The 25646-nt window shown below is 44.8% G+C and overlaps 1 protein-coding gene across 1 annotated transcript in view; it reads left to right on the plus strand.

The window, feature by feature from the left end:
- Positions 1 to 3103: 3103 nt before the first annotated feature.
- The window catches only part of LARP4B (La ribonucleoprotein 4B), a 111429-nt gene continuing 88886 nt past the window's right edge, over positions 3104 to 25646 (plus strand). The window contains exon 1 of the mRNA XM_075922717.2: positions 3104 to 3584. The gene's annotated coding sequence lies outside the window, so the exon portion shown is untranslated. The remainder of the gene's footprint in view (positions 3585 to 25646) is intronic.

A 25646-nucleotide genomic window follows, 5' to 3' on the forward strand; every position in this document is an offset into this window, starting at 1 on the left:
CTAAAGTTTCTTTGAGAGAAACAATCTGGTAATAAATATAAAAGAGAAACAGGTACAAGTAGATTTAGAGAGAGAGCAGGAAAGCTAGGTGTTCCTAATTCCTGTATGATCTAAATTAGATATCTCTTGCCTTGGGTCTTATTGAAGCCACACCCTTAACCACTATCACACTACATGTACTTTTGAGGAAGATTTCCTTTCTTCTTCTCTTATCTCTACTATCAAAACCAAGTAGGAACTGTTACTGGTTCCACGCGTATTTCCTTATTCTTTAAAAATAAAAGGTGAATCACTAATGAAGCTTGTCCCTGACAAGGATGTAAAGGGTTAACCTGGCTACCCAGTAAGCATCACCCTTACGGGTTAATCAGTGGGCCCAGCCAGGCTGGAGAGGAGCTCCCAACCCGCCGCCTGCCTGTAGTCTTCAGTTAAGTGTGCATACCTCTGTCCACTACTGGCTGGAATCACAACTATTAAGCTGTGTTCAGTAGATCCTATAACAGGGGTGGGCAATTATTTTTAAAGGGGGACCATTCCCAGAATTTGCTAAGTGGTCAAGGGCTTCATTCTTCCATGATATTAATGGAGGAAGAATGGGGTCTTGGATGGCGGTTGAGTGTAGAAGGGAGCTTAGAGTAAGGGATTGCGGTGGAGGAGGGGGTGTGGGATCTGAGAGGGAATTTGGGTGAAGGAGGGAATTGTGACCTGGGGCAGGAATGCAAAAGGGGTGCAGGGATTTGGGTTGTGATTGGGGCTAGGGAATTAGAGTACAAGGTCTGAGAAGAGGTATGGGTGAGGAGCAAGGGTGAAAAGGATTTGGGTTACATGGGGTAGGGGGTGCAGGAGGGGGACATGTTTGGGGGAAGGTGGGACTGGGGTGCCAAAGATAGACTCTGGCTGCGAGTATCTTACCTGGGCAATTCCCAGCTAGCAGCCCAACTGGATCCTCAGCCCCTGTGAGCCTGGAGTGGGGAAGGGTCCTGCAAACAGGCAGCTCCAAGCTGCAAAATTTTGCTGGGGGGCAAGGGCAGTGTGCAAAACCTTTCCCCTCTTCCACCTTCTCCCCCACCCCCATCCCGGGCTTGCAGCATTCAGAGAGCTGCTCTGAAGACAGAATGGGAGTGAGGCAGGCAGGGAGCATGACAGAGGCTCCTGTGGGCCAGATCCAGTGGCTTGGTGGGCTGGATTCAGCCCATGAGCCATATTTTACCTGCCTTTGCCCTATGATGTTAAGAGCTAGCCAATATGTTCCCTTAAATTAGGTGGCAATGGTCTATAGTTTTAGATAAGTATCTGGATGGTCCTTGCTGCCACCATAAAGTGTTAAATGGCTGTGATGGGGTTGTACAGTAAAACCAGTACCCTAGCAGACAACAAACTTGTTACTAAGTTGAGGTCAAATGACCAACCTTTGGCCTCTTTTGCTAAGTATTATGTCAGTGCAAGAGAAGAAGGAGCATCCTATGGAGGACAGGCATCCCATGTTTCCTCTCAGTCTGAATTAAATGGAAGAGGAGGAGCACCATTTTGGAAATGATGGCTGTTTTAGAGGAGGAGAACCTGTTTTCTCTTTTTGGTGTCCATGAAAGGCTACCTTAGTAAAGGCTTTTGTTGTAGCATTGCAAGGCTCTGGAGAAAAGAAGAGGCTGAGAAAACTCTTCTGCTATGAGAATGTGTGTATTCTGTTCGAGTGTGTCTACACAGCACCCTAAACTCCAAATAAGATATACAATTTGCATAGCATAAATTGCATATCTTATTTCTAATCTATTTTGAAGTAGCTTGTTTTGAAATTTGGCACATCTACACAGCTCCACATTTCGAAATAACACACTGTTTTGAGTAGTGATAGAAATGTAGCCATGTTAGTCTGGTGTAGCTGAAACAAAAAAACAGGACTATGTAGCACTTTAAAGACTAACAAGATGGTTTAATAGGTGATGAGCTTTTGTGGGCCAGACCCACTTCCTCAGATCAAAAACTGTTTTGAGACATCCCTTAACCCTCATGGAACGAGGGTTACTGGGATGCCAAAATAGCGCACGGTTGAACCCATTATTTTGAAAAATATTTTGAAATAATAGGCAGCTTGTGTAGATACGGGGTAACTATTTTGGTAAATAGCCGTGCAGTGCAGACAACGTACCCTTCATGACCTTCTTTTTAGATTACTGCACTTTATTAAAGCTATTGATGAAACTTCACATCCTGAAAATTTTCCAGCTGGCTAACAATAGAGCACCCTCCCCACTTAATCAAAGTTATTGGGATTTCCTCACCCCAGTATTCTCCATAGGCTCCCCACCAAATACAGAGTCTCACTCATGGTCTCCATCATGATATGGAAAGCCCTCAATGGCCTAAGTTACCCTAGGAATCGTCTCTACTTTTCTGATAATGCTCTCTCATGAAAGTTGAGTTCCATTGGGGCAGGCAACTGTTCACAAGTAGTGGGAGGCTCATCCAGAGGAACTTCCACAGCAGTGGAACCAGCTGGCTCTGGCAAGAGCAAAGAGCATCCTGCTCCTTTCAGTGCTACCAGCAAAACTCATCCTTCCACCCAGCTGTGTCTTCCCGCCCATGGAGGCTTCCTATAAGCGATCAGCAATGACTCCTTTGCACGGCAATGGGCAAGGCCAGGAAGGTGATGGGCCAGCGCTATTGTCTGGGACTAAACACTCACTGTTGGTCCCTATTGAAGGGGAGGTGTTGGGGGGGGGGGCTGTGGTGTGTGCGCCCCCCATTAAAGGGGAGGTGGCAGGCGCTGTAGGGGGCGGGGAAGTGGCCCCCTTTAGCGGCGGAGGCGGGGTTTACAGCTCTCCTTTCCCACGCGTGGCCATGTGGGTGAAGGCGAGGGAGGCGGGGCTGCCGTGGACGGTCTCCCCAATTAAAGGGAGGCAGCGCGCCCCATGCGGGGGACACCCTGACTAGCTCGCGCTCCTTAGCGGCCCCTTTAAATCCTCGGGCCACACCGGCAGCGAAAGAAAGGCGACGCCGTTCCTCTTGGGCGTGCTCGGCCGGAGGGGGAGGGGGAAGAAAAGGGAGCTGCCCTCCCTTTTACGCGCGCTCATTCACGGGCCGCTGACGGCACCTGGGTCACGTGCCGAAACACGTCATGCCGCGCGCGGTGGCCCGCTTCGCCAATCATCGGTGGCTGCCGCGGCCTTGGGAACCTTTAGCGACGGCCAATATCTTCCGCTGGCGAAGGCGGGACTTCCGCCGGGAGCCGGAAGCGGGGCTGCGGGTCTCTCATGCGAGCGGGGTGTTGCTGCTGCTGGGATCCGAGACGTTGTGGGCCCCAGGTCCCCCCGCCGCCGCCTCCTTCTTCTCCTCGCCTCCCCTCCCCCGCCGCTGCTGCCGCCGCCTCCTCCTCCCCCCCGGGCCCCGCTCTCCATCCTCCTCCTCCTGGGATCCGGCAGTAGCGAGGCCCTGGTGGCGGCGGCGGCGGCGAGAGGCCCCGACCCCCGCGGAGACCCCGGCAGGAGTGAGAGGCCCCAGCCCTCGCGGAGACCCCGGCAGCGGCCCCGGCCTCAGCGGAGACGCGAGCGGCGGGTGGCCCGGGCGGCAGTGGCTGTTGGTGACAGGTGAGTTCAAGGGCCTCCCCGGCCTCTCGCCCTCCCTTTGGCCGGCCGCGCTCCGGCTCCTCCCCAGGCTGCGACCCGCCACCTCCTTTCACCGGGGAGGCGGCCGGAGCCGCCATCTTCCTACCCGAGGCGGCTGCTCCTGGGGTAGTTGGGTCCCGGCGCCAGCCGCTGTTGGTCGCGGCGAGTGCGAGTCCCTCGGTGTGGGGTCGTGCCGGGGCCCTGAGCTGTGTCGGCTGCCCAGAGCCCCGCACTGCAGCGGCCGGGCCTTGCTGGGGCGCCTCCTGCGCACTCTCTCGTTCGGGGACCGGATCCCCCCGGAGCGGAGCAGCCGCCGGTCACGGTCTAAAGCGGCTCTGCTTCCCCGCCCTGCTTTAGCCTTCTTGGTCGGGAGCCTCAGCGGAGATCCGGCCCTGCGGCAGGGTCTCTCCCTGCGAGGCCGGGATGGGGGAGGGGGGTGTTCCATAAAACTCTGCGAAGCGTCGTAGCTAGGTCCTGCCGTTTGCGGGCTGGGAGGTGGGGTCCTTACCTCGTTTATCTGCAGCCTGAATGAAACCAGGTACTGCCCCACTCAGAGAAGCGCTGCTGCTGCTTGGTTTTTTGTAGACAAATCTTTCCCTGGACACAAGTGAATTAATCGGTCTGAGAGCTTTCAAGGCACATGTATGTAATAGCTTAAAAAAAAAGCACCTGCAAAAAGTGTTTGGACCTTAAATTACTGTTTTAAATCAAATATGGTGGTTCTTGGTCGAAGCAGCAAATGGAGGGACCAACTTTTCCCCTCTTCACGTTGTGCAAATACTCAAAATTATTATTCAGTTTTACAATGCAATTTATATTCAGTGCTTTCAGTCATGGTATTATACAAAAGTCGTGTGAGGCAGAAGAGTCACTATTTCCACGTTGCTGGTGAGGAAATTGAGGCAAAGTTAAGATCTGTCTGTGACCACGTGAAGACATGGCTTCACAGCCAGTTAGGAATTCTGACTACTAGTCCTTTGCTTGCTCCCCTAGATCATGTCTGTGACCTCATTTTCTTGGCCTTCATCTGAAAGCTCAACAACATTTATGTTAATCTTAAGTGAAGTAAGATATAGGGGTTGCACATTGGAGCTCTTCATGTAATTTCCCCAGAGTTAACTTTGTGATGGGACTCTGATGGGGCTTCTTATTTGCTAAATGAAGTTTTTTCCTAAATTCAGAGCCCTGGAGGTAGAACTTCTCAGGTAATTCAGACGTGTCAGCCACTGTGCACTTGCACTAAATCAACTTTCTAAGAAAATCACATTCTCAAATGGAAAATTAAAAGATTGATTTGTTGCCTGTCTTTGATGTTGGAATAAAATGTTAGCTTTTAAAGTGCTGGAAAAACTGAGATGATGCATAATGAGGCATACAGTGTAAATGATGGTTTTTTTTCCTTATATAATGTCTAGAGGTGAATTTCCCCCTCCCTCCCGCCCCCCAAATGATGCAACTTGTATTGTGGTTTTGTTTTAAATAGTCCATTTTAAAATATTTAAGTTGGTTTAATATGTATGGAATAAATGATCTATATGAAAACTAAAGTGGAAAAAGCTAGGTTAGTGCCTTTTAAAATCCATACTTCGACACACACATTTTTGTGTGATCGCTTATGCAAAAGCATAAATTGTTTTACTAAGTAATGATGGTATATCATTAGTATTTCAAGGTATATTAAATGCATCATCACTTAAAGTTTCTAGTACCTTTCCCCTTGTAATCCTTGTTTAAAAATTCCCACACTTATATACTGAAAAAGGTGTCCTGCATATAGAATATTCCCAACTCTTATCCTAACTCATATCACTTGCTTTTAACTTCATACTTTGTATACTCCTTTATGAAAGCATGCAATATCGGGTTCATGTATCTGTTTACTAGTTTGGTTTGACAGTTGAGAACTTACTTTAATTGTTCTACAGGACATCATGATGGGTTTAGACAAGCAAGACCCTTTCTTCCTTTGGGGGACTAGGATAATTATTTGACATTCCCAGTAGTTGTTTATAAACAGGTGACAATCATGTTAAATATTAACTACTTGCCTTATTTTATAGAAAGGGAAAATATATATTTTGTCTAATGTACATGTTTTGTGAAACTAAGTTTTTTTTTTTTTTTTTTTTTAGTCATTTTAAATTGCATAAGTGGAAGTAGTGTTTTGCTTTAAATCAGTTATAAGCTTACTGGGCATTAATTTAGCTATTTATATTAAATTGAATATTTAGTTTCTGTTAGCTGTGAAAATGCAATAGATGTATTGAAAACATTCAGTGAAGACATATTCTGCTAGAGATGTGAAGGTTTAACAGGTTAACCCATGGAGCTAGCGCAACTTCCCACTGGAAGGGTGCTGCTCCAGTACAGCCCCACGGCCTGTGGCAAGGGGGGGATCACAGGCAGGGGTGCTCTGACCAGGCTGACTCAGCCCATGCCTGCAGCAGGTGGGTAGGAAGGTCTTTCCAGCTAAGCTAGAGTGGCCCCTTCCACTTGCCTCTTTCAGTGGATTAACCAGTTAAACAGATGTTTTATATCCTAATAGTCTCACAAGCCATATAAAATGTTTACAGACCAAGCCAATGACAATGAAAGCTGGTAAGGAAATGAGTATAAAGTGTGAGCAAGTTGATCAGGTCTTGATGATACGGGTCTTACTGGTTAAAAATAAGAAATGGACCTTTAAACTTAAACTTATTCTGTTGCCTCTCCAACATTATCTTCCCAATTTTGATTCCAATATTCTTATACCCCGTTCTCCACATTAGACCCTTTTACACTTGATAAATTAGCAGACAGTTTACAAGAAAGCAGTCGATTATATGGCCAACTTGTTTCTTGAATTGAGGAAGGCTTTAAACATACAGGGTAGTGGCCTGTTGACCAGCTCAGGAAAGATTTTATGCCTGGGACAAGACTCTACAAACCAAAACTGAAAGACTGCTGTAAGAAGCAAGCAAATGCAGCCTCAGTGTTTGGCATCATTGGCAGAAAGAAGATTGAATAGTAGACAATGTAGGATGAGCCAAGGAAATGTTATATATGGGATATATAAAGCCATAATTGTTAGGCATCAAATGAAGCATCATTATTTCTAGGGTGACCAGAGAGCAAGTGTGAAAAATTGGGACAAGGTGTGGGAGGTAATAGGTACCTCTATAAGACAAAGGCTGACTATTGGGACTCTACCTATACGACTGGGACATATGGTTACCCTATTTATATTGGGATTGATGTGCTGCCAAAATTATAGGCTCCAAATGGGAAGTTACAGCATATCGTTGTTTAAAATATGTAAGTAGGTGTTCGCTGGTAGTAAAATAGCTGGTACTAGTCAAATGAACAGATACAAACTGTCCTTGTTGGTTTTTTGTTCCTGTATATTCAGGCTGTCGTGTTAAACAAGTCCTGCAGCTGTCTTGCTGTGTATACAGAGTCGGAACACAGGCACAGATCAGAAACTAAGGTTATTACAAAATACAGAGAATTATAACAAGGAGAATTTCTTTTTATCCCTTTGAGTTTTATAAGTGGTTTATAAAATGGGTTGGCTAGGAGAATTGTGTGGGACAGAAATAAATGAAACTCTTGAAGTCAAAGCCTAAGAACATTTGAGCAGGCAGGTTATGCTCACGCTAATGTCACTGCTTGTTTTGTGGAATGTGATGCCTTGTTTAGTTCCTGTTAACTAAAAAACAAAGTCAACAAAGGTAGTAGGTGAAATGGAGGAAACTGACTTACTCATTTTGTATTACTTGGAAGCAAAAGATTAAGTGATTGAAAAATAGATTAGCTGGAGTACTACTAATTTCACTTTTTTGACAGCTAAACTTGACAAAGTTTGTGAAGAGAAACCAGTGTCTTCAGCTGAAATGCTGGAGTCCTGCTGGAAATGTTCCTTTATCCTCTCTCACTTCATAGCGCACTGAAAGATAGCTTTATGCCAGAATACTCTCAGCTAAATTGCAGGCAGGAAGTCCCATAACCTTCAAGCAACAAGAAAAATTGAAAAATGTTAACCTACTTACTATTCAAGAAGTAATTGCCCCAAATATAAAACTAGACGGTATTTCAACTAGCTGTATGATAAACTAGCTGTTGGATGGTTAATGGAGACCCAAATAATTGGGTACTTGGCAAGTCTTGCAATAAAACCCAGAATTTTTATGATTCATAATAAAAGATTTTATCTGAGCCTCGACAGTTCAAGGGAATTGCTGGGAGGGGCTTATTTCTCTTCTTCACTCGAAGTTTAAGTGAGAGAGGCTGTACTAGTACAATGGTAATTTACCTTAAACTGACTTGCATAGATCTTAGTAGAAAACTATGGAACACTTTAGGGCAGTGCTGTTGTTTTCACTTCGTGTTCCTACTTCCCTTTCACCATCTTCTCATCCCTTCTACATTTGTCAGTGTTAATGTTGTCATCTTTCCCGAGTTCTCCTTTTTTTTTTTTTTTTAATGGGTTCTCCCACTTGGTATAGACAAAACTTTAACTAAACTAAGTGTGCTCCTAAAACAGTTTAATTCTGAAATTGAAGTACTCATGACTGTACTTTGTGATGATACAGCAGCACACTTCCATGTTGACCTGTGTATGTTGAGGATGGCAATTACCTACTAATTTGGAAGCTGTGCAGAGATCAGTCTTATGTGATAGACATTTTGGCCGTACACTATTCAAATGTACTTGCAGGACATTGAGGAGGCAGTGTTTTGGCACTCTGATGAATCATCAGTTTCTCCCTTACTTTTGAGCCTTACTCTTTTTCACTATACATCTAATTATGGAGGGCTGAATGGTTCATACTCTGGAGCTTGTCAATACAAATCCTTAACAAATAGTTGAATGATTTAATGGATAAGGAATCATTCATCCATAAGATGAATGGATTACCATCTCAGCACTTCAAGACCCTGTTGTTGCTCACATACCACTGATGTTGTGCAAGGAACTGCAGTCTGTGCAAAGAAAATTTAGAATAAGAATTTAATCTGGATTGCTCTCATGGTCCTGAAGAACTGAAAGCCAGTAGCCATAATTGTAAATATTACTCTTGTAAATGTCATTTCTGGGGTCTAGCCTCCTACAGATGACTTTTATGCTTAGAGTTCCTTATCTTTTTTGACCTGTGTTAAGGATTGCTTCTTCTGTGGGCTTTTCTCAGTAGAAAATAGTATATATAAATATGGTGGTAAAACTAGGGTAGACCTGAGCAAAACACCCTCCTGCCCGCAGACGTGGCAGGGAGCCTCAGGCAGAAACCCCTGCTTGCCCCACCCCTGCCCGCCACTCAGAAAAGCTGTGTCTAGCCCGATTGTTTTTTCACAAACTGTAAACGGGGGGGGAGAGCAGTGGTGCTTCACAAGCAGCTTCTGCCCCAGCAAAATCTCATTGGCTGGTTTCTGGCCAATGGGAGCTGCCTGTTTCAAGAACAGTCAGCATGCAAAGGACCAATCCTTCTGCCCCTCAGGCTGTTACTCACAGAGCACATGGCCCTGCAGCCTCTATGGGGATGGGGCAAGCTCCTGCCGCAGAAACACACTGGGCTGCTGGTAGGGAGTTGAACTGGTAATTCTTCTGGCCCGAGTGTTCCTCTGGCACCTAAGCCCTCTGCCCCTACTCCACATAACCCAAATCCTCTTCCCCCCTCTCCTGAGCCCATGCCCCCTCCCAGATCCTGCACTCCAATCCCTTGCCCCAGATCACTGTCCTCTCCTGCCCTATGTCACAACCCCAACTACTGCACCTCAATCCTCTATCCAGGTCACAACCCAAACCCCTGTACTCCAGGTCACAACTTCCTCCTTCATGCAAACTCTCTCTCCCAAACTTCACAGGCCCTCCTGCACCTGAATCCCTTACCCCAAGCTCCATCCCAGACACTGCAACTCTTCCTTTAGTGTCATGGAAGAGGGCAGCCCTCGACCATTTTCCAAAATCTTGGATTTCCCCTTTCCCCCATCAAAAATTATTGCCCACCCCTGGTCTAGAGGGAACGAGTTAATAGAAGATTTTAAGTGACAGGTGCTTAAGCTTTTTGATATATTGCTTGTTTTGGAACTGACTGACTTTTGATAGTAGTTGTAGATGTCATAACCAAATTGTGTTAAGAGCATGTATGAATTGGGTGGGTGGGTCAGGGGGAGTTGTTCCCCCTTGGAAATGCTCAGGAGGTGCTAAGCTTCTCAGGATTTTGTCAGGTATATTTGTTTTTGGCTGTGTTGCATTTTGTTCAGAGGATGATGCTATAATCAGATATTGCTTTTAACAGTTTTTGAACATCTTCTTTGACCTTAGCTCCTATGAGAGTATAGTAGGCAATCAACAATTTCTTTCCAAGCTTCTCTGTCTTGTGCCATCTTTTCTAATTCTCTCCAGCTTTTGCCAGTTTTCCTCACATTCACATCTAGGTCTCTTCTCTGACTATTCTTTGGCCTTCCTCTTCCCCTTTTTCCTTGTGGGTTCCAGGATCGGGATTGTCTAGTAATGCTAGTTGGTGGCTTTCTCAGTGTATGGCCAATCCATCGCCATCATCTTCTCAAAATCTCTTGCTCTACAGGGCATTGCCCTGCTCTTTCCCATAAGCTAATGTTTGTAACCTTGTCAGACCACTTCAGGCCAATGATCTTACGCAAACATTTATTAATAAAAGTTTGCAATCGTTTGCTGTTTGTCCTTATTCGCCATGATTGAGCTATATAAAGTACTGATTTTACATTTGAGCTGAAAATCCTTATTTTGGTCTGTAGCTTGATCTCTTGAATTCCATATGTTCCTTAAAATAATAAAAGAACCTCTTGCCTTCTGTATTCTGGTCTTAATATCTTCATCCATACTTCCCCCTTTATTTACAATACAACCTAAATAAGTGAAGATATCCACTTCCTCTAGTGTCGTTCCTCTCAGGATAAATTGGGCTGCAGTTATTTGCTGCATTCACTTTCATGATCATGGTCTTTAGTCCCATCTGCTGTGAAATCTTGTCCAGCTTCACTGTTTTATTTTGCATTTGAAGTTGATTGTGACAGAAGAGCTAGGTCATCTGCAAAATCACGGTCTTCTAGCTGTTTAAACAGGGTCCACTGGATTCTATGCCTCTCATTAGCTGTTGTTTCTCTCATGATCCAATCAACAGCCAAAAGAAAGAGGAAGCAGGAGAGCAGACAACCTTGCCGAACTCCAGCCTTTATTCTGAAGGGTTCTGGAAGGTGACCCTCATGCAAGACCCTACAGCTCATATCTTCATAGGTCTTTTTTATGAGATTCACGAGCTTCTGAGGGATCCCATAGTGCTGTAATAATTTCTACAACATTTCCCTATCCAAGCCGTCGAATGTTTTTTCATAGTCCACAAAGTTGATATACAGGCAGTCCCCGGGTTACATGGATCCGACTTACATCGGATCCCTACTTACAAACGGGGTGAGGAAACCCCGCACTAGCTGCTTCCCACCAGCAGACCAGGGAGCCGCGAAGCTAGCGCGCCCCCCCCCCGGCGGCCCAGGGAGACATGGAGCGGCTTTTCTCAGCAGACACCTCAGCTTGAGAATAAAGGACTGAGGGAAGTGAAGTGTGGGAGAATAAAACTGAGCTCTGGAGAAATGTTTGGCTAGAGTTTCCCCTACAATATGTACCAGTTCTGACTTGCATACAAATTCAACTTAAGAACAAACCTACAGTCCCTATCTTGTACATAACCCGGGGACTGCCTGTATTAAGAAACATTCCATTCTAAACATTCTTCATTCTAAACATTCTTCAATAATTATGTGCAGTGTGTCTGGCTATCTGATCAATGCAAGATCTATTTTGACGAAAGCCTGCTTGTTGATCTTTTAGCTTGGAATCTATAGTTTTCTTGAGGCTTTCTAGAATTACCCTGTTTAATACTTTGCCTGGCACTGACAAAAACATGATTCCTCTATAATTCATGCATTCTTGTAGGTCACCTTTCTTTGGCGATTTTACTAAATATCCTTCCCTCCAGTGTCTCGGTAATTCTTCCTTTTCCCAAATGTTATCAATAAAGCTGTGGAGTATTTCTGTTGATTTATCTGTCTACCGTTATAGCTTCTGCTGGTATTCTATCAGGACCTGCAGCTTTCCCACTTCTTAGAAGTCAAATTGCTTCCTTTATCTCTTCTTTACCTGGCTTGCTACAATCGACCAAGAGATGGTCTTCAGCTGACTGGATTTCCGGGGGATCTTCTGGAAGTGGTCTGTTTAGAAATTCGCTAAAATGTTCTACCCATCTTTCCCTGTTCTGAACATACCTTAACGCTACTAGAGGTTGTCAATAAAGGATAATGGAACAAATGGGTTGAAACTGCATCCGTGACCAAATGGGGCAATATTACTAATTTTCAAGTAGAATTTAAAATGTAATTACGAATAATTAAGTTTCATGATAGCATTACATTCGTTAGAAGCAATTTGTTTTCTCTCTCCTTACCTAATCCATAACACACATTTTAAACTTATTGTTCCCTTTTCTCTCAAATCAAAATCTGCCCTCTGACACTCTCAAATTTCATGGTAATGGAAGATCTGCATGGGTGTCACAGGGTGGGGTTTGTTCTTATTGCTTCTATTTGAGCCTCAATAATTCATCTTGGTGTTCGCTATAGCTACTACTACTAATACATCTCTTTTTAGCTAGAGAAGGGCATAGAAAATAGATTGAAGTGCTGCCATAAAACAGTGATGTGAAGTAAATACTTTACCCAGTCAGCACATAATTGTATCTGTCCAGCTGTGCTCAGTATGAACTCTGCTTTTGAAAATTATTTGTGGATTTTATTGTTGGAGGAAAGTGTAGTACTTTTACAGAGCAATGGTGTTTCCCTGGTAATTTTTCTAATGTAAGGTATTTCCTAGTGCTCAGAAAGCTTAGGATATTTGCTATTCTGGTAATAAGTCTTGTTTCTCAAGATATTAACTAAATAATTACTTGTGGTGAGTGCTTTTTTTAACTAATTACCTCATCAGACACTTCTGTTACAAAGCTTAATCTAAAAATAGTCTGCAAACCTTATACTGAAATCACATAAGACTAAAATCTTTAATCTTTTTGTTTAGAGTTGGCACTCATGATACTCTTACAGGTTATGGATCTGTCTGGGGTTGCCCCACAACAGAGCTTTGCTAGTGCTGACCACTGTTCAAACAAGGAAAGGATGAATCAACAGGCCAATGTCCAAAAGCAGTTTGCTTACTCATACACAGTGGCTGGAGAGGTTTTTATGCTTAAATGAGTCAGTAACACCTTATTTCAAAATATCTCCTTCTTAGCAATCAAAACAAGAATGGAGCAAAATTAAATGAATACATAAAATAAATGTCTTGAACTTCCTGAAACCAATTTAATTATGGGTGTCAAACAGAACTCTGATATTGTTTTACCATCCTCCAGTGCTCTCGAGAAATAAAAGCACCATATCTACATGGTGGCAATCGTTGCTCCTTTATCACCAACAAAACTCAGCCATGAACTGATAGTTCTATAAAGCCATTCAGGGGCAGGTAGTGAACAGTAAGTTTTCCAGTTAACATGGCAATTATGTTCTGTCCACCTTTGTTGCTCACAAAGGAATTTGGCCATGACACTGGTATTGATCTCCATAATCCTGCTTACCTTGCCATCCGGTCTTAGATCAGTCACGTTGTTCCTGAATGATAGCCCTGTGAATTGCACTGTTCTTCCAACTCTTACACTAGGAAGATGAGAAGAACAGGTGTTACAAAAAGTGTTATTTTTCTCTTCTGTCAGTGGCTTTCAAACTTTTTTTTTCGTAATCCAGTTCAAGAAAATGGATGTCAGTGACCCAACATAATTTGAGGAGTGTGGGCTCTAGGTCGGGGCTGAGGATGATAGCTTCAGGTTTGGGGGTTGGTCAGGGCTGGGTTAGGAGGGACTTCACCTCATGTGCCTCCTGGTCAGTGGTGCAACAAGGGGTGCTAAGGCAGGTTTCCTGCCTGTCATGACATTGCAGACCATGCTGTGCCGCAGCCAGCAGCAGGTTCCCAGCCAATGGGAGTGTGGAGCTAGTGTTCAGGGCAGGGGCATACACGGAGCCCTGTGTGCAATTCTGCCCCCTCCCCCGCCTAGGAGTCAGGCCTAATGCTGGCCGCTTCCGGGGCACATTAGTCTTCAGTGCCAGGAGAAGCAGGAAGCGTGCCTTAGCGTCCTCACTGGTCATCTTGCAGCAACGAGACCTGTGCCTGACTCAACACAGTACTGGGTCATGACCCATAGTTTAAAAACCACTGGTCTAAGTAGTCATCTGTTGCAATTTGGCTAGGGATATTGAACAAGATTATTCAAAGTATTATGGTTTAGAGCAGGGCTACTCAAAGTTGAGTAGCCCTGCTCTAAACCATAATACTTTGAATAATCTTGTTCAATATCCCTAGCCAAATTGCAACAGATGACTACTTAGACCAGTGGTTACCCGCCGCACATGCTGAGGGTTACAAGGATACCCACCGCGCATGCTGAGGGCCACAACTTAAGTGTGGTTGCATGTACATACAAATAGTTTCTTTCACACTGACGGGCATGAATACAAGGATTAAGGCAAGACTACACAACACATGGGTGCCATTTAAGTCAGTTCTGCTGATTTTAATAAAATGCAATATTTACCCCATTTCCACACGACAGCACTTTTTATGAGCAATGACAGTCCAGGAATTTAACTACTAAAACACACATCAACCCAAACTTCACTGTGGGCCGCAAACAAATGGGCTGCATGTGGCCCATGGGCCACGTGTTGAGTAGCCCTGGCTTAGAGCATGGTGGGTAATTTTTATTTATTTTATTTATTTTATATATATATAAAATAAATAAAAGCTTCACAGCCAAATTTAAAATCCCTGTAAAGGAAAACACAAATGTTGGTGGTGTGGATTTTTTTTGTTTTCTCAATGGTTTCAAAATGCATCATACTTCCATCATTTTGAAACAAATGTTTAATTTAAAAATACTGAAATTTAAAGCTTTTTAATTGGGTTGAAAGTATTTCATTCGGCCAAATTTAAGAACAAAGGAAGAGATTTGGAAGTGGGGATGTAAGAAGAAATTGAAAAAACTAATGCTCACTTCAGTTGCCCAAGGACCACATTTATGGGTATTAACTATTTCACCAAAGAATTCTGATTTATGATGGAGCTTGACAATTTTATCTTACCACGTGATGTAAAGATATTGACAGGGTTTCCGAGCAGGATGTAGTGTTATGCTATATGTTCTAACTTGTGGGGAATGTTAAGGAGGACACTGAGTCCAGGCTGAAATTCTGGAAGAAATCCATCCTTGAAAAATGAGCTAAAATCCCTGAATTGCTAATAGCTATGATTACAGTATTCATCCTAAATGTGGTGGTTAGACTAACTATAAATACAAGCATTTTACAGTAGGTGTTGGTGTCCCAATTTGCTTATTTTTAAAAAATTGTGCATTGTTACAACTTCTGAGCTAGCATGTAGATTACTTGCAGAAAGATGTGCAAAGAGGCTGACCACACTGAGCATTTTGATTTTTATATTTGACAAAAGTTATTCATGGTAACTAATTCAAGATTGCATGTCCTAAAAATGAGGAAAAAATATCAGGTTAAATGAACGTACATTTGTGACCACTCTAAATCATTTTACAAAGGCCTTGAAAATATTCACAATTGTAAGCGAAAAGATTAAGTTATATGGGAGAAATTTTTAAAGCGATCTCAAGGGAAACTCAGAAGGAAACTGACTAGAATTTCCTGCAAAAGAAATGTAAGTGTTTTTGATTAGAAGAATCATGTATTTAGCTAACATTTTAATTGAAAGAAAACTGCTTAAGAGGTTGTTTTTATTACCTTTACTGTCAGTTATATTTGATCTTGCCCCACTTGGGCTTTGAATGTGTCAGCACTTTGGTTTTGCTGTCATGCTCCAAAGATCTGCTGTGGTTGGGGAAAACATGTTGTGCCAGTACTGCCTTAGCTGCCCTACTATATGTTCGTCAGTCCAAGCTGTAGGAAATATCCCAGTGACTTGATTTTTTTTTAAATTTGCCCTTAATTAGCTTAAAACTGAGTTTTATATTTAACTGCCATGCAAATTTGGTAGCTAGCATCGTTTTCTTAGAAAACACGATGAATCGTGTAAATTCCATGTGAAGGTTAGAGACTATTTCACAAAGCACTAAACATTTAAAACTCTCCCCTAATATATCAAAGTGAAATAGAGTGAAATATTAGTTAATTCAGTATGCTTGTTGTGGACTCACAACATGCAGCTGAAAATACGTTTCTGTTTAAAAGATCAGCTCATTAAGATCTGTTGAATTAGACAAGAATTTTAACCCCTGGTAGTCAAGATGTTAAATTTAATTGAATCAAATAATCGACTAGCCGATGGATTTTTCCATCAACTAATTGATAAGTGGGGAGGCACAGCAAAGTTAGCTCCAGGCCTGGGAGCTAACCCCTATGGTACTTCCTTTAAAAAATCTTAAGAGCCTGTTGACTCTTAATGCATTTAAAAGGCTAGTGCACAGCAGCAGGGAATCTGCGTGAGCTGGGAAATCAGCTATCCTGGCTAGCGTTGGGTCCCTCCTGCTTCATTTTTGCCTTTTAAATGTACTAAGAACCAACAGGCTTTTACTACAGTACTACATTTTAAAAAGCAGAGGTGTGTTTTGGAGTAGGCGTGAGCCAGGAATCTCATGATTCCCCTCAGCACCATCTCTGTGAGAAGCAGGGGAGGCAGGAGGGGACTGGGTGTGAGCCAGGAATTCCTGGCTCACACCCAGTCCACTCCTGCTTCCCCTGCTTCTCACAGAGATGGTGCTGAGGGGAATCAGCTTTTCAGACAGCTGCCCCCCGCACCAGCTACTGTTTCTCTCCTCCTCCCCCATCCCTCCCTTGTTGCCTCTGATAGAAGCAGCAAGGGGTGAGGGAAGTGACTAGTTGCTTACATCCCCATTGGGCAGTGCTCATTAACTTAATCTTACAGGTTCGAGATGACACTCTCAGTCTTATGTTTGGTTACTAGAATAAGAGGCAATATTACAATAGCTTTATAGTATCTAGCTCACCAAGGGAGAGCACTATCACTAAAATGTTGGCCCAGAATTAGATTTCTCTTGGTGGATTAAGTCAGACCTTAATTTTAATGGTTGAGTATTTATATCACAATGTGATTTTACTCTGTTACAGACGAGAGGTTTTCAGGTGGGGAGACCCCTTTGGCAGGTGGAATATATTTTGTGAGGAGAGGTATGACAAGCTTGGGGGGAGAGAGGGAGCCTTACCATGGGCACACATAATTAGCAAAGTTCTTCCAGAGCTGTCATGTCTTCAGATGTTGCTGTGCATTTGACTCTAGATGGCACTGTGCATTTTTATAGATTTTTTTTTTTTTTTTTTTTTTTTTATTATGCTTGCATTGCCCTCTGCAGTTGAACTGTTTGCTAGGATGCGGTATGCCCATTCAGTTGTAAACATGGATCACAATTGTGATTTTTGCTTTTGCTCTTATTACAATAGATCAGATCATTTCTGCAGCAGTTAAGAGGGGGAAAAAAAACAAAGGAACAGAAACTGATTCAAAGGAAGCGTTGCCATGTCATATATTGGTATATGTAGTTGCGTGGAGTAATGGTGCCATAAACGACTATACACATTGAAGGGGGACTGCGATCAAAGAAGAGAGAAAACCACTAATGTGATTTAAATACAAGTACAAATAAGATTGAGATCCAGCTAGAAGGCTTGCATTCTGGGGAACTAAAAAAGTACATCTTTGAGTATACTTAGATTTCCATTTTCAAGTAAAGTAGGGGTTTTGTGCTAATAACTGTGTGGTAAAATTGAACTCCAGTGGCTTTACAATCGACTAAACAAAACTTCAATTCCTGTGTGTCAACTTCATAGTATTTCTAAGCTCTAGAGCTTTAGAATATTAATGGCATGCTCTGGTTGAATTGGATCTTTTAGGTTCTTGCTGATGAGTTATGATTCTGCTGCAGTCTCGGACGTCCTCTTCAGGCTCTGGGGTCCTCCTCAATGAGTGCTGGGATTCTTGTCATTGGGGCCCTTGTTCTGTGGAGCATAATAGCATCCATGTCTGAGTGGAGAGAGAGCCAGATGATTTTACAGTAGTTAGATGCAATTGCCAACTCTAAGGGGCAATGTGGACCTTGTACTTGGAGTTAAACTTTTTCCTAGAGTTTCTAGCAGTGTTTGCAGTTTTGCAGTGAGTACAATAAAAGTTTTCTTGGTTAGAGAGGGAAATGGCATTTAAGTTTCCCCTCGCCATGTTTGTAAAGAGGAAAGGGAAGGGAAGTAAGGTGTATTGGTTAAAGAACAAGGAATTAATGAATTTACTGTTGTAATCCCAGCTCTAAATTGGCTCTGACTCTGAAAAAGACTCTCCATTATAATAAAACTGATAAGCCTTTTTGCTTCTTTCAAGGGTGGTGGTGTGAATCATGCATCTGTTAAGACTTTGAGTCCCTTTCAAGGATCTCCAGAAGTACAAGTTAAATACTCGGTGATATATCTTGGCACTGACCTTGATTGAATGAAGGAGTTTTTAAAACACTGCAGATCTACCATTTATTTTGAACACTGAAATGTAATTTCAAAAGTGATCCAGTGACAACAAACTAAAGATATTGATAAATTAAGATAAGCTGTGTTCCTTAGCCCACAAAACATTGTAGTTTCATTATGTTTTTTCAGTTTCAGAAAACATTGCTGCTCAGATGGGAGTAAAGCCTTGCATTACAAATCAGCTAAAGTTTCAGCATTAAGACTGTCTACACTGGAAAAGTTTTGTGACTAAAGTGTAGTCAACGTGCAAAAGTTGCCGAAACGGAAAACTTGTCAGCCTAGTTTTTCTGCTACCCGCTGTTGATGTTTCATAGACACATTGTTAGCTCCCTTGTCAACAGAATGAGCAAAGCAATGTAGGTAAGTATCCCATAGTGCCTGACATTGCCATCAGTCACTAAGCACTATAGCAGTAGTCACCAACCTGTACATCGGGATCTACTGGTACATCTTGGAGCCTTGACGGATAGTCCTGACAGGTTTGGCTGGGAGGCTATCATGTGCCAGCATTTTATCTGCCCCTCTCAGCACTGCTGTGCTGCTCCTGCCCTCTGCCTTGGAGCTGCCCCCCATCCTGGGAATCTCTTGCTTGCTGTGCAGTGCACAGAAAGAAGAGGGGATTCTGATGTCAGGGTGTCCCTCCCCTGACTATGTACCCCATCTCCAAAGGGCAGGGGCAGGGATGGAGAGAGTTTGGTGGCTGCTTTTGGGAATGGTGCAAGATCAGAGAAGGGATGAGCCTGCGTTAGCCCCTGTACCACCACTCAGTAGCCACCTGTGGTAAGCGATGCCCAGCTGGAGCCCGCATTCCAAACGCCAGCCCAAGTTCTGAACCCTGCATTCACTCTAAACTCCTGCTCTAGGCAAGTACCCCTGCACCCAAACTCCTTCCCAGAGCCTGCACTCCTCCTACACCTTAACTCCCTGCCCCGGGCTCAGCTCAGAGTTCCTCTCACTCTCCAAATCCTGCTAAAAACGAGTGAGGATGGGGAAGAGAGGGAGGATGGAGTGAGCAGAGGAGGGCCTCGTAGAAGGGGCAGGGAGGAGATAGGACAAGGGGTTTGGGTTTGATGAAGACCCTGGATTGCACTTAAATTCAAAAAGTGATCTCATGCTTAAAAAGGTTTGAGACCACTGTACTATAGGAATGTACAACATAGCATTAGGCATTTTGGGAATGTGACAAGAGGTGGCTCATGGCACATTCTACTTCCCAGCTCTCCCTGGGCTTCCGGATTACTTTTGAACCACTTGAATGGCCATCCTTGCTGCCAACTTCAGCATTTGCTGTGAGAACCGTGGGATCTACAATTTATCTATCTCCCATATTGTATTCCATGTGCTTAGGATATCCTGCATTGCAGCAGTGTTAATTGAATTTGGTAGCAGAGGACAGAGATGCAAATGTGGATGACAATGAGTGACAGGGGGCAGCCACGAATTAGCATTGCATTGGGGTGTTAGAGTAGCATAGTAGAGCATCCTTTTTGGGATAGAGAAACCAGTACCGAGTGGTGGATTACTTTGTCATGCAGAGGTGGGATGAAGATCAGTGCTTGTGGAAATTTCAGAGGTGTAAAGCAACCTTCCTGGAACTGTGCGTGCTGAGTTGGTACAAGGACACCCAAAAGAGAGCTGCTTTCTCGGTACAGAAGGGTGTTGAAATTGCTTTGTGGAAGCTAGCAATGCTTGATGGCTGCTGTTCAATTGCAGATCAGTTTGCAAGTGTGCAGGTTTGACGTAGTGGGTGGTACCTTGCTGGTTGCTATGCTGGGCAGTGGGTTTTGAGTGACCTCCACTGGCTGCTGGCTGCAGCACAGCCCAGCAGGGCAGGGGATGAGTCATTATGCAAGGGGGCTTCCAACCAGTCTGATGACTAATCTCCCAGGGAGTGGAGCCCTGGCGGGGGAGGGGGGGCAGGGCTGAAAGTGAGTTAGGTTTCTGGCTGGTATCATGGAGGAAGCAGCCTAGGCAATGGGCTGGGATTTAGGGGCCCAGGCTCCCCCATCTCAAGGGGGGCTGAGGCATCCTAGGCCTGCCCTGTAACCAGATTACATCTGTGCTGTGCTGTATCTTGGAGAAGCAATAAACTCCCTCTATTCTACTGGCTGGTGGAGTCTGTCCATGCCATTACGGGGGTGCAGGAGACAGGAAAACCCCAACACGCCGTTACAGCAGGGAAATCATACTTTGATTAATAGGACTGTGACTGGGAAATGTGGATGACATAGTGGCTGGCTTTGCTGAAATGGGCTTTCCAAACTGCTGGGGCAAACAGTGGCACACAGGCCCATTATAGGGCCACTTCACGTTGCCTCAGAGTACATTAATCAGAAGGCACTTTTGAGTCACCATAAGCGTTGCACAGACATAAATGAAGTGTGGTCAGAAAGGTGCATGATGCATGCATCTTCAGGAATAGAGGCCTGCACAGAAAGCTTCAGGCTGAGCCTTTCTTTTCAGACCAGAAAATTACAATGGGAGATGTGGAAATGCACCTGGTGATCCTAAGAGACCCAGCTTACCCCTTACAGCTCTTATACAGGGCACCTAGACACCAGTAAAGAGCGGTTCAACAACAGGCTAAGCTTATGCCACGTGGTTGTTGAATGTGCCTTTGGAAGATGGAAAGGGGGATGGAGATGTCGCTATGGCAGGGTAGACGTTTTTGAGGATCACGTCCCCAAAGTGGTGGCTGCATGCTGTTGCTTACATGATGTGTGAGTAAGGATGAAGTGTTTGCTCATCGGAGGAGCACTGAAGCACAGTTTGAAGGGCCAGATAGTTGTGTGCTGTCAGGAGGAGCTTGTAGGGAGGCCATCAATATGAGGGAGGCTCTGAGGAATCACTTAGAAATGTCAGCGCCCCTCATTGTCAATATGTTGGGGTTGTAAGACAGGTTGGGCATGCAAGAAAGTACAGTCTGCACTTGTACAGCAGGTGTACACAAACAATTAGTAATAATCCGACCCTTGTCCTCGGGTTGAGAGTAATCTAGCTGAAATAACCCTGCTGAAGGTTGTCTTGCCCATACACTTTCTCACACAGGGCTCAAGGAATGTGACTCTACATGTCCCAGTTACTACAAGGCACTTGCAGCTGCAATTGTACCAATGATTTACCTGCCACACAGAGAAGATCCAAAAGCTCTGCAGTGCTCCAAGTAGGAGAGCATTTTGAGTGATAACCATCCTTGTTTCCCTGAGAAGGTGCCAAGAGGGCCGCTATATAATGAGCCAGACACAAGGAAATGGATGTTAAGGTTCCTAGGGTTTGCAAGTGGGAGATGTCCATCTGTTTATATAGCTGCGCAGTAGATCTTTCAAAGCGCTAACCAGAGTGGCTATAAGGCACTACACAAAACATGCTAAAGGTCAAACTCAAAAAAACCTGTTATAGTACACACTACATAACTGTTGACAGTAAAAGGAGGGGGAGAGACACAAGAGTCTTGCGGAGGTAAAAGTTTTTTGTTGCCAAAATGGGATGTTTTTCACAGCTGAAATCACATTGCAATGTAAAAGCTCTCCAGGTTTTGTTACCAAAAAGGGATTTTTGGTGACACAACTTGCCACTGTAGACAAGCTGACTCGTGACTGAGGTGGCAAGAGATCCAATGTGAACAGCTTCTGTGTCCTCCCTATTGTGAAGTGTGGGAGGTTTTCCTGTTGTCTTGTTAAGGCTGCAGCAGCAGTATACAGGCAGTCCCCGACTTACGTGGATCCGACTTACGTCGGATCCCTAGATACGAACGGGGTGAGGCAACTCCCGCACATGCGCAGCAGCATTCCCGGGGCTCGCTCACCTGGGTCCTAGGATCCTCCTCTTCCTCGGGCCGGCTCCGACTGGGGTCCCGCAGAGCTGCCGGGCAGAGGAAAAGTGCCTCCCCACGCCCGCTGCCCCCCCCACCCCCTGCCAGCAACAGGCTGCCCCCTTCCCTGAGCAACAGGCTGCCAAACAGACAAAAGCAGCCTCTCTGCCCCTCCTCCCCTCTATACATGCCGGGCTCCCGGAGTGCAGCAGCGTCCCCGGGGCTCGCTCACCTGGGTCCTAAAATCCACCTTCTCCTCCTCTTCGGCCGGCTCCAACTGGCCTCTGCCTGCAGCAGCTGGCCACAGGGACAGGGATCCTGCAGAGCTGCCGGGCAGAGGAAAAGTGCCTCCCCACGCCCGCTCCCCCCGCGGCCTCGCATCCTGCACGCCTCCCCCCTACCCCCCTGCCAGCAACAGGCTGCCTCCTCCCCTGAGCAACAGGCTGCCGAACAGCAGACAAAAGCAGCCTCTCCGCCCCTCCCCCCCCATACATGCTGGGCTCCCTGGGCAAACAAAGACTCCACCAAAACAAACAAACAGTGCTGGCCTCATTGTGTTAGCAAAACAAGGACCCTCCTCCTAGAACCCTGGGTGGTGTGTGGAAATAAAGCTATTAGCTCAAAGCATGGTGCAGAGCTGTTTGGTATTTGATGAGTTACTCCTTTAGTCCTGAGTTTGTCACAGGGACAGAAATAGATGTGAAATCTTCTGAACAGGGGAACAGACAGCAAAACAAACATTAGAGGGGAGTTAACCTTTCCCTATGCTATCCAAAACTAAAAAAATGTTTGGCTAGAGTTTCCCCTACAATATGTACCAGTTCCGACTTACATACAAATTCAACTTAAGAACAAACCTACAGTCCCTATCTTGTACGTAACCCGGGGACTGCCTGTACAGTGAAACCTGTGTTCTGTGGCATGCCTGGGGATTAGGTTGTGCTGCTTTCCTGAAAATTCTGGGTATCTGGGGCCTAAGGGAGAGCGGGGGAGCTGTGCAGAGGCTGGGATGTGACCTGCTGTGGGGGGACCATGAGCCACAGGCTGGGGGGGGGGGCAGGATGTGGCCTGGTGAAGGGGGCAGAGATGACGGGGGTGGCCTGCTGGGGAGAGGGTGGCGTGAGGGGGCTGACGCGCAGGGGACAGCTGCTGCGGCGCAGGGGACAGCTGCTGCGGCGCAGGGGACAGCAAACAGAGTTGTAAACAGGGGAGTTTGGATTGTGGGACTCATTTGGGGTTTGTTTTTGCTGTGGGGGAGGGGGGGGGGCTGGTTTGTTTTGTTTTTGTGTTGGCCGGACTAACAGGATTTAGGTGGGAAGGCTGATAAACACAGAGGCAGCAGTGGCCATGGCCCAAGTAGTAGAGGGCACAAGGAGATGATTGGATGTGGTAGCTGCGGTATGTACATGATTCTGGAGGGGGTACCTAAAAGGAGTTCTGTTTGCATTAAGTGCTGCCTTATAAAGCTGATGGAAGAAAAGATCCTGGGATTGAAGATGCCGGTGGAAACTTCGGTCGAGTTTAGAAGGGGGTTCGAGCAGATGATGGAGAAAAGGCATGAGGTGGCTGAAGGGGAAAGGTTAGACATGCAGATGGAAGCAGGATCAAAGGCCTCTGAGGGGGGACTGCTGGGTGAAGAAAATGGACAGTGGAAGCATGTGACTAAGAGAACCAGGCAGAGGAAAAGATGGGCCAGTGAAGAAGAAATAGAGCTCAAGAACAGGTATGCAGAGTTGGAGAATGAAGAAGGGGTACAGCAAGTGGCCACTGAAGATGGAAGGGCAAAGAAGAAGAGAAGAGTGGTTAGTCCCATAGATAAAGGGGAAAAGTCGATGGAGACAACACCAATAATGAGCACCAGGAGGATACAGGATGAGTTGAAGAGGATTACAAGGAAAAATAGAAATGGAAAGGATTTGCAGCTAGAAGAAACAAGAGAGAGACCAGAGAATCGGACTGTGACCAGGAAAAGGCAGGTCTTCGTGATTGGGGACTCCTTATTGAGAAGAATAGATAGGCCTGTAACTAGAGCTGATCCAGAGAATAGAAGGGTGTGCTGTCTGTCTGCCAGGTGCTAAGATATGGGATGTGAAAGTGAGGTTGAAGAGGATCTTAAAGGGAGTGAGAGAGAATCCATTGGTCATCCTTCATGTAGGAACAAATGATACGGCTAGATTCTCACTGGAACGAATCAAGGGAGGCTATGGTAGGCTGGAGAAGATGCTTAAGGAAATCAGGGCTCAGGTGATCTTTAGTGGGATTCTGCCTGTTCCTAGAGAAGGGCAACTAAGGTGTGACAGGATTATGATGCTCAATAGATGGCTTAGACAGTGGTACTAAAGGAGGGCTTTGGGATGTATGGCCACTGGGGGGCATTCACGGACAGAGGACTGTTCTCTTGGAATGGACTTCACCTAAGTAGGGAGGGAAATAGACTTCTAGGATGGAGGCTGGCACAACTGATTGAGAGCTTTAAATGAGGAATTTGGGGGAGATGGTTGGAAGATGTCCAGATAATCTCTACGCCAGATTTTAGCATTGAGAATGAGGAAAACAAAGAAAGAAAGGATATAGCTGGGGGTAGGAGAATGGACGAAAGGTAGAGTGGATACTAGTCTAATAGGTCATATTGGAGGTACAATGTCGGGATAAAATTGGGTAGAGAATGTGAGTGAGGCCAAACAGCAGAAATTAAGATGTTTGTACACCAATGCGAGGGTCCTAGGTAACAAAATGGAGGAACTAGAGCTATTGGTCCAGGAAGTGAAACCAGATGATATAGGAATAACAGAAACATGGTGGAATACTAGGCATAACTGGAATACAGGTATTGACGGGTATGTGCTGTTCAGGGAAGACAGAAATAAAGGTAAACGTGGTGGAGTAGCATTGTACATCAATGATGACGTAGATTGTAAAGAAATAAAAAGTGATGGAATGGAGGAGACAGAGTCCGTCTGGGCAAAAATAACATTGGGGAAGAAAACTATTAGTGCTTGGTGTGTGCTATAGACCACCAGGATCTAATTTGGATATGGATAGCGACCTCGTTCATGTTTTTAATGAAGTAAATACCAATGGAAACTGCATAGTCATGGGAGACTTCAACTTTCCAGATATTGACTGGAGAACAAGTGCTAGTAATAATAATAATAGGGCTCAGATTTTCTTAGATGTGATAGCTGATGAATTCCTTCATCAAGTAGTTGCTGAACCAACAAGGGGGGATGCCACTTTAGATTTGGTTTTGGTGAGTAGTGAGGACCTCATAGATGAAATGGGACAACCTTGGCTCGAGCGATCATGAGCTAATTCAGTTCAAACTAAATGAAAAGATAAACAAAAATAAATCTGAGACTAGGGTTTTTGATTTCAAAAGGGTTAACTTTAATAAATTAAGGAAATTAGTTAGGGAAGTGGATTGGACTAAAGAATTTATGTATCTAAAGGTGGAGGAGTTCTGGGATTATTTTAAGTTACAATTGCAGAAGCTATCAGATGCCTGTATCCCAAGAAAAGGGAACAAATTTATAGGCAGGTGTTTTAGACCAAGCGGAATGAGCAAGCATCTCAGAGAGGTGATTAAGAAAAAGAAGAAAGCATATAAGGAGTGGAAGATGGGAAGG

The sequence above is a fragment of the Pelodiscus sinensis genome, chromosome 2 (genome assembly GCF_052426305.1).
Source record: "Pelodiscus sinensis isolate ZL-2025 chromosome 2, ASM5242630v1, whole genome shotgun sequence".
NCBI classification, from domain to species: domain Eukaryota; kingdom Metazoa; phylum Chordata; order Testudines; family Trionychidae; genus Pelodiscus; species Pelodiscus sinensis.